The sequence below is a fragment of the Rhyacophila brunnea genome, unplaced genomic scaffold (genome assembly GCF_057557595.1).
Source record: "Rhyacophila brunnea isolate RB1 unplaced genomic scaffold, BYU_Rbru_1.0 scaffold_6, whole genome shotgun sequence".
NCBI classification, from domain to species: Eukaryota; Metazoa; Arthropoda; class Insecta; order Trichoptera; family Rhyacophilidae; genus Rhyacophila; species Rhyacophila brunnea.
In genome coordinates, this window is record NW_028233276.1 from 27478297 (window position 1) to 27503975 (window position 25679).

The 25679-nt window shown below is 31.6% G+C and overlaps 1 protein-coding gene across 1 annotated transcript in view; it reads left to right on the forward strand.

Moving 5' to 3' along the window:
- LOC147065484 (uncharacterized) overlaps positions 1–25679 on the forward strand; it is a 132578-nt gene that overhangs the window by 43188 nt on the left and 63711 nt on the right. The window contains exon 3 of the mRNA XM_085956991.1: positions 22939–23041. The gene's annotated coding sequence lies outside the window, so the exon portion shown is untranslated. The remainder of the gene's footprint in view (positions 1–22938; positions 23042–25679) is intronic.

Sequence of the window (25679 nt, forward strand, 5' to 3'; positions counted from 1 at the left end):
CCGATTAGAAGGTACAGTGGTACGCAATATAAACTAAACGACCACAGGGTTGATGGAGAAGTCAGTGGCGTAGTTAGAAATATTGCTTCCTATTCAAAATCATGATGACGGTGCGGACTGTCTACGTGTGAATCGTGTCTTCATTTCAAGTCTGACACTTCGAGCGTTCGTGTTGCGGTCGTTGCATTGTATCCTTAATATTTCAGTAATAATAATAGTAAATATAATAAGTAATAATAAATAATTGTCAGTGACATCGATTCTCAAAACACAAGAGCCGAGACTATTGAGATGTGGCCAAACGCTACATCTCACAGCCATACAGGAAGGAGGTCAGGAGACGGCAATGCTTCGAGGAACCAGCATTTGGTCTACAGAAAAGGAGAAAAAAGTGACTTTACAAAAAACACAGTAAATTTGTATAAACGAATTAGTTAATGTAGCAGAAAACGAAATCTTTTGGATATAAACAACCTGTCATTACAACAATAGAAATATTTTTAGACCCAAGCATGCTCTCAGTTGCGTGGGATAAGATAAGTTCTATTTATACCTCCCGCAATGTTTTTGGCAGCTCCAATTTGATGTAAAAGGGGACAAGTAATGGAAAGAAATAAAAAAAAATGTCATAACACGCTCAAAAATAAACATGTCCCCCGGAAAGCGAAATGCTGCAAACTCCGTGTAGGTTCAATTCTCGTACATCAAATCTAATTGGATCCTGTCCACACAACTTTCTTCAGTGGCGTGCAGTGCTAAAAATTTATAAACCGAAATGCCTATTTTTAAATTTCTTAGAAACTAGTTAATTGTAAAAGCGAGATATTATCTATTTTTTCATGTTGTATAATAATAAAATTATACTTTGTGTTCATCACACATGAAAATGTTTTTGTACTATTTGACTCGTATACCTACTTAATAAAATTTACAAGCTAAACACAAAGAAAATCAGTATATAATATACTAGTAATTGCATATAAATTACAATTTTCGCTCATATGCGAGCATATGGGCCCTACACAGAGAAACAGTTATAACATAGGTACTTGTTTATTAAATTATTGGGACCTTGATCTGGATTAAATTGCTTACGATTATGAATCCATTTCAAATTAAAATGTTATGTTTTTAACATAAAAAACTGTAATTTATGATATTCACGGCATATCATGGAAAACTACAAATACCTATATACATTTTATCGTCACATACAGTGTGGATATAGTATTGCAATTGCCGAGTGAGGAAAATATAAGCTTGAAAAAGCATCATAAACATACTAATACGTAAGTGGAATGCATCAATACGATAAGCAATTTTGTTAATAGCCATTACCATTCCGATTGGCATTTTTATTGGCAGGTTAGCTATACAGTTTTGTTGAAGAAATAACTGATGGACCAGATTTCAAAGCCACATAGGTACATGTTAGCAAGAACGTTATAATATTGTAATCGATTTAAACTCTAAACATAGGTAATATTATATATTATATATCTGATATGACAAGATTTTTTATGTGTTTATTAAAGTAATATGACATACTCTATTTAATACTAAAATAAACTTGTTGTATGTACCTACCTACCTATGTGGTTTTTAATAATATACAACCCAGTGACGTGCCTATACAAAATACCGCCCCTAGGCAGCGCCAAAATGCCGCTCCATTTTTTATGCAATATTTTTTATCATTCTTTCATGACTCCAATATCTAAGAAATGTGTTGTATGGATACATTAGCTACTAACAAAATATATACCGCTAAAATATACAAAATTTAATATAGATATAAAAAGTGAATAAATATAATAGGTAATCATGTTAGATACTTACCAAAATCACCAGAAGTCTGAGGTTATAGTTGGTGGATATTTCTGTCACATTTGGTCTGTACCATTTAGCAATACACAGATTTATTATTTTCAGACCATTTTTACTATACAACACGTAAATAAAATAATATTAGCTATTTCTATATATACCAAATGATTCTCCACGATTTGCCGCCCCCAAGCGTCGCTCAATCTGCCTACCCCCACGGGACGTCACTGATACAATCTGACGACATGTTGTAAAATAAACTTAAACTATCTAATTACACATATTTTCAGAAAAAGTTATTAATAAAATTAATATATAAAGGCACATTAAATGTACATATTGTATGATGTAGGTCTGGGTTGGCGAACTTATGGCACGCGTGCCAGATTTACGCGTTACAAATTCATTTTTGTATCCAATCGGACTCTTCATTATCTTTCCTTACACCCATATAATTTTAAGATGGCTACACTGCCACTGGTATTAAATATCAATGGCAGCGTAGTCAACAAGTTTTGTTAACACGATGAAAGAGAGAATCTCAAAAACTCGATTGTAATTTTAAACCTTTTCAATAGAATTCTTAAAAAAAATGTTCATTTTTTCCATATGAAAAACTGCTCGGAAGACAGCAAAAAAATAATATTTTGGAAATTTTAACACGCGTAAAGGCTCGCCAATCATGATGTAGGTAGAAGGATAATTGCAAATATTTAGGGGTTATGTCTAGTCACCCGATTTTTTTCTTGTACGATTTGTTGGGTGGTACTGTTTCTATAATTTAATAGTAGCAATTTAAATTAAAGTTTCGATAATTATTTAAAATTATATTACAAAATTCTAGGGTAAGTACGCCACTTTCAATAGCAATAGCAGTCGAAGTAAGTCTTCATTATGCAAATCGACGGGGATTCGTCGGAGCAAAAATGATGACCTACCATACCACTTTTTCTAGTAATAGTTTTCTCCAGTTCTCTTAGAAAGCCTTTCAATATTATTAGAGAATTTGTAGAAAATATTGTGGTTTCTGAAAACGCATTTGCTATAATATGAACATTGTGGACTGTTGTTCACTCTCACTTACAGAAGATCTCGGACCATATTTTTTTTAAAACCTTTAACCAGTAGGTACCAGAACCTGTTCTATAAATTGATTGGAACCTGGGAAGTTTTTATTTTTTTGTTTTAGTGATAACTAATGTTAGAACATATTTTTGACTTTATAAACATATTATATAGTTACACAGAGGATGTATCTGAGCAGGATAAATTACTAGGTTTAATGAACCTGAGCGAAATTTATTGCAGTAATTTGGTCTATCAAGTGAGCAACAAAGGCACGGTCAGTGGCAGCGGCGGGTCAAACGGCCATCTATCAAATGTAATTGGAAGCTGTCCTCATTCTCGTTTGAAATCCTAATTATGCAAATCTATGCTTTGCGAATTAGACCGAGAAGCTGAATAATTGGCGAACGATATTAAACGTCTTAGTTATTCGGCTAATGAAAATATCTTCAGACTCCAGCAAAAGTACCAACATATTTTCATTCAATAAAGGACTCTACAGACTAATTCGAACGAAACATTCGTACGTCATCGCTGACAAAAACTACGCACAACGAATTTATAACATCACACTGCCGCGTCAGTTTCATGAAGAATTTATAGGTTATAAAACTTCAATTATTACAATATATAGGTAGTCAAAACATGATTTTCAAGAAATTATATCAATAGTAATGGTTAATTACGATATTTAAAATTTTCACACAACTAATACATGGATTTTTGATCGCAGGTGGTGCGAATAATCTGCATTGGCCTGTGTTGTCATTTAGGCCCCGGGTGGACGCGTTCGGCGGAGCGTTGAGCGGCGTGCACAGCTCAAACGTATAGCCGTATAAACGTATAACCAAAAAAAGACATTGTCTACGAACATTTTCACACACGGTTATACGTTTGAGTTGCGCGCGCCGCTCAACGCTAAGCCGACCTGGACGGGGCCTTAGTCAAATCTCGTTATACGTTTGAGTATAGTGCTGACGGGAGTTGACAACATCATAAAATCGGCATCACGGCTACTAACTCAGTATATCTCTAAAAGAGCTATAAAAATTAGGCTGCTGCCATTTATTTCCACAGATATATATATATGTACGGAGTTAGTTATTGGTAGGTATTACATAGGTATTAACAATTTCATCTAAATTGGTGACCGTAATTCTTAACCTTGCCCATTCTGTGATGCCAACTGATGTTGGACAGGGACTTACATATTTTATATTTGGGTTAATATCCGTATAATACCTATAACTTTCTTATTTTAACTATTCCTATCATCATCAAAATGAATAGCGAATAATGAAGATATATTAATTATCAAATTATCATTAGTCAAAGGATAGACCGGAATTTATTAGCACATTAAAGGAAAGGTTAAATATATATGTAGGTATGAAACAACATAAAATACTGTTATTAACATAACTGCATTAGAAATTGTTTTTACCACGTTTTTCTTAGCTCGTATTCTTGTTTTTCCGGTAGTTATTTATCCAGTACAAATCTTGCAATCGATTTTTAGTTAACTTCCCGACTAGCTAGACATTTGAAACTTTTAGAATATATCAGAACACGATGCCAATGCATTCTTTTAATACTTTCAGCCATCTTTAAGTAGAAATGAATTCATTTTCAGTTAATTCTGTTTTGTATGAAAAGTTATTTCGGAAGAAATCCGTAATCCAATCCACTATTATTGGTTGCTAAGGGGGTGGTCCTAGCAACTAAATTATTTATGAATATGTAGCTAATAAAAATTAAGAAAACTGAGACTAATTTGAATTAAGATTCTGCGATAACTTACTTTCTTTCGTTAATAAATAAATTAATTATAAACAGTGTAATTATTGTAATGTATAATATTACATTTATAATCCGGAAAAGATAAATATCTTTTCAGACTAGACTATATACTGATCGTGAATATGGGTACACACTTACACATGTTGATGCAATCTAATTTGCGCCAATGTATAAACATGTTAAAATACGATTAGCATTAGAGTAATGACGTTGAATGTTCTTTATTGTGGCTTTGAAAATACAAAATAACCCTATTATTATTGAAAAGGTTCAGATCGGATATGTACAATCTAACAGTGGGGTGAAATAAAATTACTAATGATGTTTATGGGACAGGTACTGAATGCATTCCAAAACAAAATTTTATATTCATGTATTTCATTGGGGGATGTACGATAATAATGAAACTTGTGTAAAGCATTATCAAACATAATTTTGAATAGGTAGGTTCTTCAGACACATAGGTACCCATTAAAATATGTGTACCGAATAGGATATGTACATAAATATTACCTAGTAGGTTGCAAATAAAAAAAATGGTATTTCTTTCAGGATTTTCGCAAAAACCTGGTTAGGAATCACTGAGCTAGGCTATAGAATAACATCAAATCACTTATAATTTCACAATAGCTTAAAGCTCTGAGAAAATAGAGAAAGTAACTACATAATCCTAGTGAAGGTTATTTGGGAGAATAGTTTTTTGAACGTTCTCCCAACTTAAGTTAAGCACGTATTTCAGTAAGCTTAAACTTGTTTTCCATGTCGACTTATAGCACAACTTTCACTATTTCCCGAAACGAATGAGATAAAATTACTCATCGTTGAAGCTTCAACGGAATTCAGCTTGATTTAACCGGGAAATAGAACAAAGGATTACGAATTAACAAAGTTAACGTTTAATTTATTGTACAAATAAAGTTTTTTTACAAACTCGAACAGTTTTTGGTTAAGGATAACCTACATAGGAATACCTTAAATGCTTAACGCTACAGTAAGATATTTCGACAATTTGTGATAGATATGAAGTTACAAATCAAAAGATGACTTATATTAATAATGTAATATTGGGATAATATTAGTAGGTATGTCAATAATTATTTCCATATTCTACTATTACATTGCCGGTATTTCTCGTGGAACAATGAGAATATTTTGATCACCTCAAAAGTTAAATAACTCGAAATGCTGTTTTGCGAAATAACCCATTGTATATTAGCGCAACAGCTTGGGTAGGCCATGCCCCCCCCCCTAAAGTCGTCTTCCCTAGTTTAGTATACCCTTCACAATCCTCCTCCGATCCTGGATTCCAATCTATAGCGAATCCTGGACCTCGTCATCCAACCAACGAAAATTCGGTCACCCAACACTCCTTCGCATCAAAACCTTTCCGGACAGGTCGGGCCAGGTCCATTTGTTGAACATGATCAACCCATTTTAGTCGGGAAATTTTGATTTGGATGTTTGGATTTTGTTTGGCTTCCGGTCCTCAGTTGTGACGTATGCGTCACACTCCATTCTTAAATCTTCATTATTTGCTTCAAATACTGCTGTTATGATGTTTCATTTGAAAATCAGAAGACCGCTTTCAGACTTGTTGCTGATGACCCAACATTCTGCTCCATATGTGAGTACTGACCTCAGCAGTGTTTCTATATCTGGATATTTGTCTTTTTTTTTTGATTCCGAGATAGCACTCTCGATTTTAGATAATATATCGATAGGTAAAAAAATTCATACATTAAAATGTTCATTCATTCACTCGCATGGCGGCAAGTTATAGATAACAGCAAACACATATCCATAGAAACAAAACCACAGTCACCATGACAAAATCTCTCAAAAAATATTTGTTACTACAGACACACTTGTAGAGATTAAATTCGTGACATTTTTTATTAGCTTGATGGATGGTAGAAAATATCAAAGAAAATACAGACAAAACGCAGGTTAAAACAATTTGCTCAGTGGTTTAGGTGTTTTCGCGTTCACATAAAGAAGTAAGATTTAATCGCCAATTATGCATGATACACGAACATCTAGTATGTCACCGGCGCATGCAGATAAGACTTACGACGTATTTGCTGTTTAATGTATTGACGTGCCTAATATTTTAATCATGTATCTACATATGACTTTAATTTTAACACATTCTATGATTAGGGAACGATAAAAACAATGTTTTTACTTGTTTGTATGTTACTATGCATGACGAACTGATAATATTTGTTGATTATAATGATCTTGATAGGCATCTTAAAAGAACATTAAAGTGTTGTATCAGAAAAAAAATCTTTTGACAATTAATATAACCAAGAGTGGGTGTTGGTCGAGTTCAGAATCAACCTCCAAGAATCCCCTTTCTAGAAAGCTTTCATCTAGTTTTTTACCCCTTATAATTACTGTAGTTTTAAGAAACTTGTTTTACAATCAAAAACATCTGTAAAGGCAAAGTTTGATAGTTTATCTTAGGAGTTAATGAATGTAGTTACTTACAAAATAATTAATTGAAAAAGGTTCCAATCAAGCATTATCAATATACAAGGAAAATAAATAAATTCTCTAATTGATATGTATTTGACGTAAATTATTGATATTTTAAAGAATTTGTCACTATTTTTTTGAAAATTAATAGAGGTAAATATGCGATTTAATTTTATCTAAATTTAAATAACGGCTTAAAATCAGTTAAATGTAAAATTAATCTATTTTGATGATAGTTTTTTAAGTATGTACCTACATACACATTGGCGTTTGGTATAAAAATATTCAATACGTAGGTACTCACTGTTTAGAACTATACCTATGAGTATAACTGTTGGGTATTTACTCGGTTTTTACAAATAAAATTTGATACTGTTAGCTAGATACTTAAATAGCGTCGTAAAATGCTACCAATATCGTTATCAGAGAATATTTTCTTTTATCGTAAAACATTAATAATGGCACTTCGAAATAGCGTATCTGTATTTACAGTTATTGCGAATAAAAAAAAACTCTTTTCTGAGATTGATCGACGATTAATGCCAAAGTTATCTACTGTGTACAACATTATATGATACGTATTGTTATATTATAAAATTATTTAGACAAAAATATGATAATGACTTAACTGGTTCCCGCTCGAACATAAGCAGGATTTCGGGATTGTACTGATTGTACAGGCGGTGATCACTAAAGTTTTACCGAGTGTCACTGCTTATGCGGAAGGATAATAGCTTCCACTAGTAAATCGGATAAACTAAGGAATTTATAATGAATGAATGACATATAATTGTCTTAGTATCAATCAGATATATTATACATACGGGGTTGTGGCAACGGAAAGGCTACAATAAAACCAATAGAACAGCTGCAATAAAAATCCTTAGATAATCACCATTTTTACTATAAGTCTCTAATGATTCAAATTCAAATTTATTTATTTGTATGAACATTGTATAATATAGGTGTATACATTATATAATATAGGTTTTGTTGTCAAAACAAAACAACAGAGCGATAATAATATTCAACATTTCCACAATCATAACTAGATCAGTAGGGTCTGTTATGCTTGGTTATTGCAACAATATCTCTTGTAATGTACGTACTGCATTTGTATAAATTTGAAGGACAATGCATGAATCCTCACTCACTCATCGAGTCCGTCACGAGACGCACTACTATTGTCACGAGTCCTTCACTCGACATAGTCAACCTTCATTCCACTCGAATCAAGTCTCTCAGTTCAGTAATATCACCAAACCTTTGATCACTCTCCATCGTTACCTTACTCCGATCATTGTAACAACTCTCTGTACTACTGCACCAAGATAAATAAACATCCACAATATCATCTACTGCCAAATAGGTAAGTTTAAGGCCCGTTTCACATGGGATACCTGTGTGGCGCCACCGGCCTCCAAGCCCCTAAGTTCGCCCCTATATATATATATATATATATATATATGTGACTATATTATGATAATGGATTCTGTAGAGACATTTGCTAAGTATATTGATGTATGTATTTCTCAACATAGAATGCAATAATTCTCATCTTAACTGTTTTATAAATAGATTTTTTATGAATACTAAAAGTTTAGAAATATGAGACTAATTTAAATAAATCTAACGTTTCAGGAGATTTGTCTCTGAAACAATTTACTTCATATTGTTAATATAGGAATTAGTTATGAGCAGCAGGTGTTTTTATAAATGTATGTTACATTTATTAGAAAATGGCGACCTGCCAGAGGGCTTCTAACAAAGGAAAGTATCAAAGATACTTCCGTTAATTTATGACAAAAGTGGAAACGTTTACGCAGGCCATTAAAAACATCGAAAGACAATTGAAAATAAACGGAAAAAATGCAAATAATTATGTTAATGATTTTTTTTTTTTTATTAAGGAAAACAAACAGTTACATATAGATTACAGAAATTTAAAATATAATAATAAAAAGTTATTGCAACCAGCAAAGCATTATCTTAAATAATTGTCGGCGGAATGTCTGGGAATGGAGAATGTACCCGAAAACATGCGAGCGTCCATAATTGTATACTATATAATATAATTGTAAGTAAAAATGTCTTTTATAATTTTAATAATTACATTTTTTAATGTAGGTACTTTATACACAATTTCACCACACGATATTATTATATAATTGCAGAAATCGTAATGGTAAATCGTATTTGAGACATATTTTGTGATACAGGCGCTCGATATTTACACATTTTGATATGACAATGATAATACTAATTGAGTGATTTTTTTCATATTTACATTTAAATTATCATTAATAAATGTCAGTTACGTAATGTTTTATATATCTGCCATTTATTATTAAATGACTTTGAATCGCATTTGAATAAAGAAACATCTGGCAATGCTACGAAGTTCGTGTGCCTACATATTATACTTTTGTGTAGGTTTTGGGAAATTTGAGATTGATATCTCGGCTTGCGCGGAAAAATAATAAATAAATAACCCGAAACCATTTGATTGATTAGATTAACAAGGTACTGATAAAGTTTACCAACTTGACTACCTTATCTCCCAAATTGTATTGTTTACACATCAGAAGTGTTGATACACATGTATTTCCATTAATTATTGACATTGCTTATATGTGACGAGATAGATACTCAATTATTAGAAATAGATTGGTTACGGCCTCGAGTGACCCCATCAATCATTCACGTAGCAATATTATACTGAATTACCACTAGAGACATTGATAACTATATACAACGTACCAGTGGCGAAGGCTCCATAGTAAGCTTCCATAGCCATAGTAAATAGATCTTCAAGTAAATAATTTAATTTGAAAAATAATTACAAGATAAAAAGAACTTTTTATATACCACGTTTTTTAAATTTCTGTTGAATCATATACACTTGACAATTCTATGTAGGTATTAATAAAAACTTTTTATTGTACTTGATAGGAATACTGAATAAATATTATAGAACACAGAAATGTCATATTGACATTTCATATTGATTTCCATAGTAACGCACGTATTTATTAATAATTTAGTTGCAAGGACCCACTTAGCAACCAATAATGGTGAGTAGTAAATATTACTTTTGACGAATTTTTTCCGAAACATACAAAACAGAATTAACTGAAAATGAATTCAATTCTCCTTAAAGTTGGCCAACAGTATTCAAAGAATGCATTGGCATCGTGTTTTGATATATTCTAAAAGTTTCAAATGTTTAGCTAGTCGGGAAGTTAGTTAAAAATCTTGGACAAGCAAGAAAAAAATTGTACTGCACAACTACACACTACCGGACAAACAAGAATACGAGCTAATAAAAACGTGGTAATAAATAAATACACTGAAAAATCCAAGACAATTGAGAGTCATCTATCGTCAGAATTTAGAAGTAGTTTTATTGTATTTATTAAGGCTTAAAACCATAACTAGCGCGAGTAGCGCCGTCTGGATTCAACTATATTATGACATATGTCAAGGGAATTTAAGATGACGTGTTTTGTATGCGTTTCAGTCACGTGACGCCAGTCACTGTCTGGCTTTTTATTCTGAAATCATAGGTTGTTTAGTTAGTGCTTACATCCGCAAGAGCACATTTATTCAAAATATTTATTAATAAGATAATTTAAAAAATATTTCTATAGGATTCCATCACATATAGTGATTGTTGTTAAATATATAAAATAATTGAAGGTCATAGCAGTCAACAGCAAATGTCAGAAAACATTTTTTTTTCAGGAGAGGGTAAAAACATAATAATATCTTGGTTGTCAAAAGAAATATTATTAATTTACAATGAGAAATTATAGAAAAACCTTATATGCACTATATGAATGTAAAAAAAAATATTAAATTTATTTTGGTTAAATAAATATTTCAAAAAGAATGAGTGTGACATTTGCTGTTTTTACACAATTTTTGGACCTTTGTTGTTTTTATAGCAAAATTGAAAAGATCGAAATGTAAGTAGTATGACTAAAACTATAATTTTATTAAATAAAATAAAGAATATATAATTCTGCTATTTCTTAATCATAATACAACTTTTAATAAGGTTTGGACATATTATTTACCTATTAACAAACGACAATGTTTCTAAAAAATCAAGAATTAAATATTTGAAAAAATGTTTTAATCATGTTCGGGTTAATACTGATTAGCTTCATATTATTATTATTGATTTAATTTAATAAAACACATTTTTTAGTATCTACTTATTCCACTTTTAATAAATAAATCTGGACCGGTTTCGTCCGCCTCTGTTTTTCTGCCAACTGTTTTCAACAGTTGAAAATGTCCCTCTAAGGCGGACGAAACCTGTCCAGATTTATTTATTAAAAGTGGAATAAGTACTAAAAAAAAGTGTTTTATTAAATTAAATCATTAACACAATGGATTTCCACCATGAATTGATAGTTAACACGAAAACAGAAAACCGATTAGCTTCGTCTGACACCTTCACTATCAGCAAGCATTTATTGGGTTTTGTAAATATTTAGCTAATTTTAAAATATATTTTTTTAGCTCCTTTCAATGGAACTAATCCACCATATGTTGTTTTAAATGCAATCGTGACTTGCATTTGATTTTTCTTCGCTACATTGAATCTATCCCACAGCCTAGAGCAGGGGAGGGCAAACTGCGGCCCGCGGGCCGCATGTGGCCCTCCGGGTATTTTTTTGCGGCCCGCCATCATTAATTGTACTTCTGATTACGAATAACTTTTTTACATATTTTTTAAAAAATATTGACAATTGATTAAAATTTGAAGAATTTGTTGTTTAAATATATTATCTCAGTACGTTTTCCTTGCGTCTCGTCTCGCACTATGTAACCACTATTTTCTATGTTGAACATCGTGACACATTTAAATACTTTTAACTCTGCGTTGCAAGGAAAAAAATATATGCCCATGATATGGTAAAAAGTTTGAATGGATTTCAATTAAAACTCAAGTTATTCCTTCGACAAATATCAAATAACAACGTGGACCACTTTCCAACTTTGAAGTTGCTGAATATACCAGAATATAAATTTGAAGAATATGGTAAAATAATTAAAGCTCTGAATGACGATTTTTCACAAAAATTTGGTGACTTCAGAAAAATTGAGAGAAGTTTAGCAATAGTACGCGATCCATTTTCAATAGATATTGATAGTGTACTGACAGAGCTACAACTTGAGATTATTGATCTGCAGTGTGACACTGATTTAAGAGAATTATATCGTCATGAAGAAATCTCCAAATTTTACAATGCCCTTAATTCAGACAAATTCGACCAACTTAAAGATTATGCAAGAAAAATGTTTTTTGGATCAACCTATATATGTGAACAAACATTTTCGATCATGAACCTCAATAAAAATTATTTGCAATCAAATATCTCCGATGCCCATTTACAAGCAGTTTTGAAAATATCAACTACAAAATTAACACCTACATTTGAAAAAATGTACAACACTTTCATTCTTCTTATTAGTTTTTTGGTAATGTTTATTTTTCGTGATAATAAATAGTGTACTTATATCTAAAAATGGTATTTTACTTGCGGCCCGCCGCTCATTTTGAATTCTTGAATTTGGCCCTCCATCCAAAAAGTTTGCCCGCCCCTGGCCTAGAGAGAAACTGAAATGTTCGCAAAGCTTACTTACTAGCCTGGTCTATTTTGTACATTATAATAACTAGCCTATAAATTTTTACCGAAAAATGCCAAAGTTTTAACCTATATTTCATATTAAAAAAATCTTTTTCACCGGTCTCTTTAGATTTTATAATGAAGGGCCCAGAATTTTCCTTATTGCATCCAATACCACCCTATTCAACTGAACTGAACAATAATGAAAGTCACCATTATTTGGTAAAAACGTTGCTTGGTTTTGTTAATTTTTCTCTTTCGAGACGTTTCAGATGTCTATGCTAGTAATATTCATGATAAAATATAAAAACAATCATAAGAAAACGTTATAAAAAGCAATAATTAAACGAATCAAGGATAATTTGACAGCTCAGACACTAAATTGTATGGAATGTATACTAACATTACTAACGCCGCCTGGTGATAAAAGTGTAGAACTACTGGACCTTTGCTGTTTTCATACAAAAATTCCTGGACTATTGCGGTTTTCAGAAAAGTGGCATATTTTTGTGAGCAGATTTGAGGGACTTATGATTTTTTTTTAAATATATCTTTGCACAGTTGTATGTAATCATACTCAGGGAATATAGAAATGCAATAAAATGAAAATGGAAAAAGTGGACATTTGTGACGTGTGTTTTTATGCCAAGATCTTCAATTTATCGCGCGATTTTTATTTATCAGTTATCTTATATTGTACATAAGCCTGTGTTTTAAAATATATAGCAGTTTTTTAAATATCTAGTTTCACGGGTTAAATTATAAATTGTTATGGAAAAAATATTATTATATACAACAACGGATATTTTCAAAGATGATAGGTAATATATTTTGAGCGTAGGTATGTTAAGTTTATAAATGTTTAGGAAAATATATATTATTCAAACTAATTGCTTATTTATAAACTAATTAAGTATATCACACTAATTGAGCTTTTGAAATTTCATCAATTTACTGTACCTATTTATCACTAGTAATATTAGGTTATCTTCTTATTTCCCGTAAATATATCTGACAAGCGTGGTTACTCCACAGCCTACCTCTTTCCAAAAGTCACCCTTCGCCACTGCAACGTACACAACTCTTCTTTTCGATATTCAATAAAATATTACTGTAATCGGAAATAGGTAATTAAAACTAAGGTATATCTATAGTTATATTTTATTATTGGAAAATGTAAAATATTTTGTTTAAATATTAGGCGTACAATATTGATAAACAAAATATAATGAGATGGTATAATGTTATTTATCTGTGATACATTAAATAACTAAATTCAATTGTTTTTGTTTTGTATTATGTCTATTAAAACACGAGATTTTTTAAATGTGAAGCATTTTAATTGAAATATACAACATGTTAAAACCTCAGAAACAAACTTAGGTACATTAAAATCTTTAAAAAAAACGTTGAACCAAATGAGATTCGAACTCTATGTCTTTCGCTTGCCGGGCGAGAACTAAGCTACTGCCTCACGATATCTGAGGATATTTTAAAATCTTTTCAATATAAAGTTACTTAGAAGCTACCGTTTTTTATATTAAATCAATGACATAATTTATTTATTTATTTAGAAAAAAAGAGTATTGTGACATTACAGCTGTTGACCAATGAGACATAATACATTATAAAATTCAAATTAGATATACAAAATATAATTATTATAAACAGCAGCCATGGAATAGATAAAAAAAACTTAATTACTGATATTAAAGTAATAGTCCGTATTTTAAACTATCCTGACACTGTTTAGACGTAAAAGTGCTGATTGTCTCTCCAATCTCATTATTCAAGAGTAAGTGAGACGCGATGTTGTCATTTTATAGTACTATTTGACAGGTAGTGAAAATCGGTAAACCTCAAAATGAGTATAGTTCGTTTTTTTGCCGGCAGGTTCGCCACTATCGCTCTACTGCGCAGGCGCAGATCGAAAATTCAGAAGCTTTCAAACTTTTTTGATTCATGCATGCAAGCTTGGAACTGCAGGATAATACATGTTTACCCATACATTTTCTTATTATTGCCACGATAATACTTACTATCAACAGTAAATGCATGCACGTGTAAACGATGTATAAGTAGAGGTAGTATTCCATGTAGGTAGAGTTGGGTTTCGGGAATTCTCGAGAAATTTTAGAGATTTTCCATCCTGAATCTCGAGAATTGAAATTTTTAACATTTTGGGTAATCTTTTGGGGATTCGGGATTTCTTTATTATCAAATAATATTAATTGAAAAACGATTTTCTATATGAAAAAAGTGGACAGAAAACACAAAACGTTCAAAGACTGGTCGGGGCATTTAACATGACTCAAAATGAGCGCAATTTTTGCAACATCAGGGATTTTGTGTCTCAAAAGTGTACGCAATTATCTGACGCAGCGATTGACAGTGTTTTGTGAAATTATTTTGAATTATTTTTATTTTCCTACTTTTATTTTGTTTTTCTTCTTACATAAATAAAAAAAAAACATATTTTTTGGAATTTGTTTTTACACTGATTTTAGGATTTTTACAGGTTTTTTTTTAATTTTCCGATATTTCGAGAATTCTTTTCTGGTAATCCCGAATCTCGAGAATTCAAAATTTCATAATTTCGGGAAATCCCGAATCTCTAGATTGAGATTTTCTCGGGAAATACCCAACTCTACATGTAGGTATCTAAATTATTTGTATGTTTTCTGTTTTTGTGTGAGTCCGAATCCCTGAAACCCCCTGTACACGAGCCTGTTTTATAGAAAGATAATGTAGCTTACATAATATTTGTGTAGCTTGTAGATATTAATATCTATTACCTAAGAGACTATGCTCAATGAAAATAATATGCACTGCAGTGATTATGTTCTAAATTTAATACCGGAAATGGAACGGGGTAGAAATAAAGCTTTGATCTCTCTCCCTGTGAAGCACTAAGCAGCGATTAGCGAAAATTGGAAAGCTCCAGTATACTAAACCAGCCGGTAAATAATGTATCTCCTTTTCCGTATTGAAATTTATTCCCCACACTCGATAATAATATTATGTTTATTTTTACCGGTGCGGCATAATCTATAAGCCTGCTGCCAAAATGTTTCCGCTCGCCAATATTTAATCTAGCCTAATGGACGGAATAAGGAGTCAGGTTATAAAAGTGATTTACCCAGCACAGCCGCGTATTCAGGTCGAGGGCAATAATATGTTCTTCTGCAGAAACAGCACATGAACGAGCTCGTACTGTCTTAATTTATTATGCGAATAAATGTACAGAGCTTATTTCGTATCTTTTAAATAATATAAAAGGTAGCTTTTTGTTCTTTAATAACGAAAAAAATGTATATCTACCTACTAAATTATTGTAACAAAAACTTCATGTTATTTTTATAATATTATGCTATACGTAATCATTAATCGTGTAGTATAAACTAAACAAAGGAGAATTTATCAAACTCATTTTTTTTAAAGTAAGTAATAAATATTTGTGAGATTTAGGGTTGAGTGAGTATTTTCAGTATGATTTTTTACAACGTTTTTCTTAGCTCGTATTCTTATTTGTCCGGTACAAATCTTGCAATCGATTTTTAGCTAACTTCCCGACTAGCTAGACATTTGAAACTTTTAGAATATATCAGAACACGATGCCAATGCATTTTTTAAATACTTTTAACCATATTTCAGTAGAATTGAATTCATTTTCAGTTAAGTCTGTTTTCTATGAAAAGTTATTTCGACACCATTTTTGATTGCTAGGGGTCTGGGATCCTAGCAACTAAATTATTAATATATACGTGCATTACTACGGAAATCAATATGAATGTCAAAATGACATTTCAGTATTATTTCTATCATGTAAAATTTTTTTTGATCGTTTGAGCTAGTCATGTCAAGTTTATATGATTCAACAGAAAGTTTAAAAATATTATATATAAAAAGTTTTCTTGTTTTTTTATCTTGTAATTATTTATAATTGATTTCCATGTTACGAGACCGAAGGTACTTCATGGAATTTGAATTTAAATTCTAATGGATTTAAGTTTTGTACCATTCCATTTGAGCCAGTTCAGACAGTGTCGTGTGTTGTCAGTGTGCGTGCACATAGTGCCTGAAGATGCCGAAAGGCGAAACCCGAGTCACTAAAAACGACTCAAATGGAATAGTAAAAACTTAAATCCATTAGAGTAATATAAATAAATACTAAAACATAGAATTGAAATATATGTTTGAGGAATTAATAAAGTACCCGGACACATTCATATTGCGTGAAAATTAAACAGTAAAAGATTTTATAAATCTGTACTAATTGTATGGAACTATTTGCCTGTGGATCAGAGTTATGTCTGTTTTAATGACATCTAAGCATTAAATAAAATTTGTTTCTTATATTTTTGCTTGTCAATTCCGTTATAACTCAAAAACTACCAGACCAATAAGGTTTGATTTTTTCGCTGTGATCATGGAGACGTTCTTACAAATGAAAATCGTACATTGCCCATCTTCAGTTTGGGCGAACCCGATATAAATCTCATTGGCTGAAAACCACTCCATACTAATCGGGGGTTACCTCTTGTCTACATTTATTGTTTAATACCAATGTACCTTATAAATCAATGTACCAGACCAATATTGATGAAACTAATGCATATATATTAAATTGTTGATAGGTATCAATTTAGTAGAATTTCATATTAATATCTCATATAACATATTCTGGTTAAGATACAACTTATTGCAAACAAAGCATGTGAAACAATTCGTTACGATTAGTTAAAGTAGTCAGATAGCAGCGCTGGACTGATGAGGCGCGGGTAGAGGGGGCGCGAGCCTAGATCCACCCGTTGTCTGTACATGTGAATAGATTACATTCAAATGGAATCAGCCTATTTCTTTATTGTGTTTATCTGTCTCCTTTTTATTTCCGTAAGTTAATCGAAAAAAGTCACAGTAATGTCTATAATTGTGATTGTAAAAGTTGATTGTGATATTATTATTTTTACAACCCAAGGGTAATTCAAATTTAAATTATTTTCATGACAAACATAATAAACATTTAAAGAAAATTTAGTAACACAATAAAAACTGTGAGATAATATTTAAAATTAAAAAAAAAAAACAGCGTGTTTTTTATTCAAAATTCAGGAAGTGAGATTAACATTATTTTAAGAATGTATAAACAACGTTAACCTGGATTTACCATCACACAGGTGGAATATATTGATATGCGAAGCAACTTGGTTGAAAGCGGTTGACATATTTCTAATTGGCAACACTGACAGTAGGTAAGTTTCTCACTATCGAAGAACAAATTGAGAATAATTAGACTATTATGTTGATACCTATTTCTTAGATATTACAACGTTTTTATTAGCTCGTATTCTTGTTTGTCCGGTGGGTGTTTGTCCAGTACAAATCTTGCAATCTATTTTTAACTAACTTCCCGACTAGCTAGACATTTGAAACTTTTAGAATAGGTATATCATTACACGATGCCAATGCATTATTTTAATACTTTTAGCCATCTTTAAGCAGAATTGAATTCATTTTCAGTTATTTCTGTTTTGTATGGAAAGTTATTTCAGAAAAATCCATAAAAAGTAAAAGACTATTATTGGTTGCTAAGGGGGTGGTCCTAGCAACTAAATTATTAATATATACGTGCGTTACTATGGAAATCAAAATGAAATATCAAAATGACATTTCTGTATTCTATATTTGTTTGTTTTTTATTTACTTCATACCAAGTACAAGTTTGAGCATATTAAGTATAATAATTCAACAGAAAATTTAAAAACGTTGTAAATAAAAAGTTCTTTTTATCTTGTAATTATTTGGTTATTAGGAATACATATTATATCAACACCAAAAATAATGGCGGAGTTTTCATGTAGGCTTCAAAATTTTCTTACGTAGTTTCTAAGTATAGTCAAAATATATTCACGAGACATGTTACGAAATTTTAGTTATAATATGCAGATAGCCTAGATGCGACCCTTATAAAATACTTGTTTCCCATACCCTGGTAGAGAAGGGTTAGATAACGACCTCAGACTGGCTATTAATCATTTTGCGGAGCCAATTTGCGACCGAAGATTCGATCTCATATCTCCTCAAGGTGAGCTTATTATGAGAGTGACTTCAGGTAGATATCTAATGTAATAACCTGGCAGATGGAAGATGGAATCACTTGGCGCGTAAATAACATATTGGAAATGTTTGAAAATGGTAAAAATATTGATAACTACTTAAATAAATTTTCTGACTTACTGGAAGGAAATTTTACATATTTTCATATTATTATTATTATTATTATTATTGACTATATTATAATATAATACGGTTAGCAGATTTTACAAGAACCCATTGTCAGTCATACGCTCAAATTATTACGCCGATGTTTTGGATTCAATCATAATAATATCAGTAGGCTCAGTGCTTAAAGGTCGAATGTCAAAAATTGACCAAAGTGAGTTAATGCCATGGTTGGTCTTAAAATCGTCCATATTATTAATATCTCCTAAAAAGTTCAATATCTACTAAGCACCAATAAGCAGATATTAAAAATCTATGGACCAAAGTCATTTTAAATCCTTAATAAAATTGTGTTGTAAAATGACCAATGTCGACATCAGTCCTTCTTGCATGGAGCACATTTCTTTGTGGCAATCAAGTTAAACGGAGCATGTACCTACATACTGTCTATGACCAATGTCACTTGTCAAAAGTTTCAAACAATTTGTATGGACGGTGATTGAAATCGACTTTGTTGTTTATTATCTCCATAAACATCGAGATTTGTGCATCATGTCTTCCATATCAAGACATTTAGTGGAATTATTAAGCAGAGATGGCACGTTTATATCTTATAAAAGTTTTTGACAAAACTATTGAGGATGTTCCTGTTTAATTAATTTCTTAAATTTTCAAGCACTGCTTTCAAAAGAATATGTCCATGTTTCATGGCTCCGAATAAAGTGGATACAGTACCGAAAAAAATATGCTGGCAGATTTTTTTATAAATACTCATTCGATGATGATGAGCCATTTAAGGTCCTAAATGTCATGAGGTTGCATTTGGGCCGTAACCGGCAGACTAATAATCTGTCTACTCTTCACAATGAACCTATTTCTCTGATAGCTTGTAGTATATCAATGGCTAGCTTTAAAAGTAAGAGACCTGCTGTCCCTTTTGCCCTTCATTCATCCAAGTAGTCGCCACCTCTACCAATCAGTGACTCAGGAGGAAGGAAATGTTACTGAATTTTAGCCTGACGAAGATGAAGCTGATAGAGATGAAAATGAAGATTAATGTAGTTTTATTCAGTGTTAAGGTATAACATCATTCTACCTAGCTGATTTTCAATTTCTTAATAATTTCAATATTAATTGTACGGAATACATACCTAATAGTCGTTTTTTTTGTTCTTGTTTATAAATTGTACCGCCTTTATCATTATTACTTTTTTAAAATATAATGTAAAACTCACTTCTATGTTTAATTTTCCTTGCCAAATAGAATTTTAATTGACATTGGACCTTATAGTTTTATTTATATCTACTGTAGTTCACTGTCCCTTCAAAAACTAGCTGTATACAAAAACGTCCAATGTCACTTCTAACGTTTTAAATATAAACATATACGAAATAAAAAGTGCTCTAAGCTGAACACAAGCTTGATATGGAACACTTAAAAATTATACGTATAAAGTTTTTTGTTTTTTTTTTAACAAAAAAAAATATTTTCAAAATCAGAGAAACTTTAAACTGCATTTGCCAACAATTGAGAATTATGACATTGGACCTTTAGTGCTCGGCCGTAGTGGTTTGGCGGGCGCGGCGCGGCGGCGTCTTGCGAAACTCAAACGAATAGCCGTGTGTATTATGCCCCAAAAAAGACACTGTCTACGAACATTTCACACACGGTTATACGTTTGAGTTTCGCAAGACGCTGCGGCGCCGCGCCCGCCGAACCACTACAGCTGAGCACTTAAGTATTGAGCCACAGAATATTAAAAATGAAAATAAAACGTGAATTTTCCAGACGCCGGATTCGAACCAGTGTACCAAAGATCAACAAAGAATATCAAGCTGGTGCTATTTTCTTTTCAAATTCAATTTATTAATGGTATCAGTAACTATTACTAGTTATTATTGTACTCGTATTGCATAACAAGTATATTAAAAAAGCGTTTCTTATGAATACAGTAGATAGTTTAAACGGCTATGCATTGTGACATAATACTCGTATTATATACTTAAACATTTATTTGGACAGATTTACAAGTGTTTTCAAATAAATATTACATACTTGCTGCACTTCGTGAAGACATTTATTAGGACTATGAAATAACAAAACAACAATAATTAATTTATTTAACACTTTATTTTAATATAATTAATAATGTGAAAATTACAACCAATTCAATGAGAAAAACTAGTGGATTTTTCTTTGTATCAATTCCCGAATAATGCAGTAGGTAGTTAACCATATTAAATAAACTGAGAAATTAAAAAAAACCTATTTAAATATAAATAACAAATTATCGGTCATATCGGTGTTAAATTTTCCGTCAACCACACATTGATGATAATTTTCATATATCCTCAATATTGGATAGTATGTAGTGACTAGTAAGTAGGTACATGTATAATATGTTTCTTCATTGATTTGTTCCGCAATTTTACAGATAGATACGAAAATGTTGAAAAAACCTTCTTTGATGTAGAAGGACCCGAAACAAAAGTGAAGCAAAACACAACCAGTGATCTACTAACTGATTGGGTTATGTTAGATTAGGTTATTTGAAAATAACTTCACACTTTATAATATGTATTTGCTACGTTGCAGGGCGTATGGAAAGATAAGGACGACGTGAAGGTGAAGGAAGACGAATATAAGGGCAGTGAATAATCAAACGCCTTGACATTATTACTATGTTTAAAAATCGTTTACGAGTTAGAAAATGTCATAAAAACAATGCACATTAAAAAGCGGTAGCCATTGCTTGAGTAAGGTAATCGGTAATGCCAACATAGTGATGTTAATATCTGCGCAGTTTACCAACTTAACCGTTCTTCATTATTTTAGTTAATGTGTTGAAATTACATAATAGTAATTGTGTATAAAACTCATATGTTCTCCAATTTCTTCCACTATACACGATTCGTCTTTATTTTTTTTGTTAATTAAAAATTGAGATTTGATTATAAGATTCAATATGCTTAAATAAATTACTAATATTTTAAATTTAAGAAATATGTATTTAGAGCTGAAACCACTACAATATATAACTCATTGATATTATACTTAATATATACCCAATGAACTGGTAAGTCGTATTATTAGAATAAATGATTTATTATAGCCAAAACCAATCTCAGGAAGCACGAGAAAATATCAATAGGTTTCCGAGCAGTAATCATCTTTTCTTCCCTTATTAAAGCCTTTACATTCTTTCCTCTGCATGCCTTTTCTATGTGAATCGATATTTTGGGATGGGTACCCGTGATTGGAAAAGTAGTCTCTCACATTGGATAAGTTTCTTAGTATCATAATTTATGTTAGTCTTATCGTTTACAAAAACATGAAGAAGAAAACGATAATATCGGTTTTATAATCTTTTTTAAGAAAGTGTGAACTTATTTATATCTTATAGAGACTATCAGTATAATATATAAATAAGTTCACGTGAATATATTGGGATTTTTAGATACATTCACAGAGAATTTTGGAAGTATTTTCTCGTGAAGAGTGTAGAAGGATTAAGGACAAAAATTATGAAAGCATGCTGTATTATTATTTTGTAATTAGATTTGCAGAAAGTGTAATAATTGTTCCACAGAATTATTGAACTATTTGATAGAATTATTAGTAGCACATAATTAAGAATTTTTGTATATAAATGGAAGCTGTTCTTTACAGCAGTTTTAATATACAAAAATAGTGGATCTCCTTTCGTGAAAAGGTTAAAAACCAACAAAATGTATTAAATTAAATAATTTAAGCACAATCTCCGAGAATGTTAAAATATTTACGCCTAGAGTATCATTATAACATTTTAATAAGCTCGAGATGTTGAATTTAAGTAAGAAGAAATTTGCATTTTTTTGTACTAAAGAAAACTAATTTTAATTTTCTCCGTGTTATTTACAGGTCGCCGAGCTACTACAGCATCACTTCCAGCAATCAGCGAAGTCCTCAAGACTGTTAGAGGAGCCTGGGACTCTCCCAAGTCGCTGCTCCAGCAATCTTTTAGGTAAAAGATTATACATTACACATGAGAAAAAAGTTGTCAAACTAATAAAATACCTATGTCATAATTTCAAATCGGATAAATGCCGTCATTTAGGGCTTGCGCAGACAGAGAGCGGTCGGAGTTCTGCGTTCAACCGACCGTTGACCGCTAACGTTCAGGGACAGCAGACAGGTGGCGGTCAACAATAAGCGTTCCATTTGTTTACAAACGTTGTACTGACACAAGCGCTGCATAATGCGAGACCGCTATATTCCGACTGCGAGTGGAAGTGAGAAAGCACCGCTGTTGCGTACTCACTCCCCCGTGTGGTTTCGTTCTATGTTGTGTGACTGCTCAAATTCCTATGACGGGACTGGACGGGAGGTACGGCGTTCTTTGTAATTCCGGGCATAGAACTCCAGAACTCTAGCGTTCCAATTGACCGGCGCGGTCTGACCGCCGGCTATGTACCCACACAGTATGAAGTCCATACAGTACAAAGAACGCCGAACTCCGAACGCGGAACGCAGACCGCCTGACCGCGCTCTGTCTGCGCAAGCCCTTAGAGGGTGGTATCCGACAGTAAAACCCACTGGACAGTCAAATTCATAAAATTCGGTGGACGTACATTAAAAAAGTATATTAAACTAAAATTTTACGCCAAATAAGCCTAAAATACTATAATTTTGAAGGATTAAAAAAAATATTCTGCGTACTAGAGTTTTTTCAAATAACTATAATATCTTTTACATATTTGTATTAATATCAGTATTATAAAGATATGAGAACATGTGAAAACACAGAACCGTGAAAAATCGAAAACTATTTGATGTACTTACCTATAAGTGTACACAGTTGGCGCGGTGCGTAAAAGCATGCGCAAAACTACTCAGTGTTAAAACCAGAATTAAAAAGTTGAAGTGAAGTGGAAAATGAAATGGTCAAACATAGACATAGTTTATGACTGTTATTAAATTTTGTATTTGATTAAACTATTGATACTTAGAATATTGTTATAGTAACATAATATGAAGTAAAAAAAAAAAAATGTGATAATCATTTGCTTTTTAATTGTTGATAATGTAAATCAACACCTAGTTAATTTATAATATAATCATTTTTTTTTTAATTTTAACGTTTTGTGGATAGTATAAAGTATTCTATTAAAGTGCCCACATCATACATAGCTATTAGCTAGTCACTTCGCGAACACGAATATCATTGTCGCTTTCTCTCCACAGATTGTTCGATATAACATTTATTTATGTATGTTTGTATGTACAAAATTGGATACTACTCGTATATTATTTGAAAGTACCTTTGTTCATTTATTATTTGTATATGCTTTCATCGTGAACGAGTGATACAAATCAAGTTTCGTCAAGTGACATGCTTTAAAAAATTTACTATAGTTTAGATGTTGTCTATCTTTGGTAATCTATTCATTGATTTAGATTCTGAATCTGCTTCCACAGAACAATTATCTACTAATACTGTTTTTTTAATGAAAAATTGAGTCACAAATAAAATGATTCGATTCTACACACCTGCCCCAGTAATTCTGAATTAAAATGTAATTAAATTCTGACGTGAACCGTTATTTTGCTTAGAATATCTAGACACGTCTTATCATTTATGTGCTAGCGATACAAATTTGTACTCGTAACTAATATAATAAAGAAGAAAGTTGAAGGTTAAGCCGTTGCGAATGATTTTCTTTGCGCTTCCAAGTAAAGACGCACGTAAAACAGGTCGTAAAATTCCCGCAGCTTGCGACGCTGTGCTTAAGTTCCGTCAACTTACCACTAGTGGTGCATGTTTCATAGCCATCTTTTTAACGGCCACCGTATTTATTAGAGGTTTTATTATCACCTTCTTTTCAACGAGACGCGCTAGTCTGGATGAACTTTCATATACAATTTGATTCCATTTTTGAAAAAAGAGATATTAATTTAAGTTGGTAACACTGTGTTCTTTTTATATATTTACAGCAATAGGAAACTGAAATATAATTAAAATGGAGAATTAAAATTGTTTATATATTTTTTTATTAATTGGTAACCTTGGTAACTGAACTGAACTAACATGGATCGTGACCTGACTCAGATCACGAGCTTAAAACGGCTGTGCTATAAATTACCCAAAAATTTCATTTCGCTAGAGCTTTCTTTTTGAGTGGGACAGGCAAACACCATGATAAATTTTAGTATTGTACAATGTATTAAAACATTTTATCTGTATTATACGCAGTATTGCCAACTGTCATTCACAAAGAGATGCCAGTTAGAATAATAAAGTAAGCTAGATGCCTGAAAAAAATACTAGATTTTCTTAACATTATCTAGAAGCCAGCAATGTTTAGTCATTGTTTTGTATGTAGAATATATTTTACGAATGATCATCATGTTGATTTTTTGAAGCAAATCTGATTATAATGTTCTAGATTTATTATGAGAAGTTTTAAGTTGTTTGTGGTGTCGAAAATCGCTAGCCAAATAAAGCCAAACCTAAAAAATACGTTAAGTTGGCTATGCTGATTAGACGCCATAGAAAATTATTATTAAACTATGCTTTCGTATTATTGCCAGTTTGAAGTACAGATAACTATGTCATGAAATAATATTGCTTGACGTTATATTCCGAAGATATCTCTGTTTAA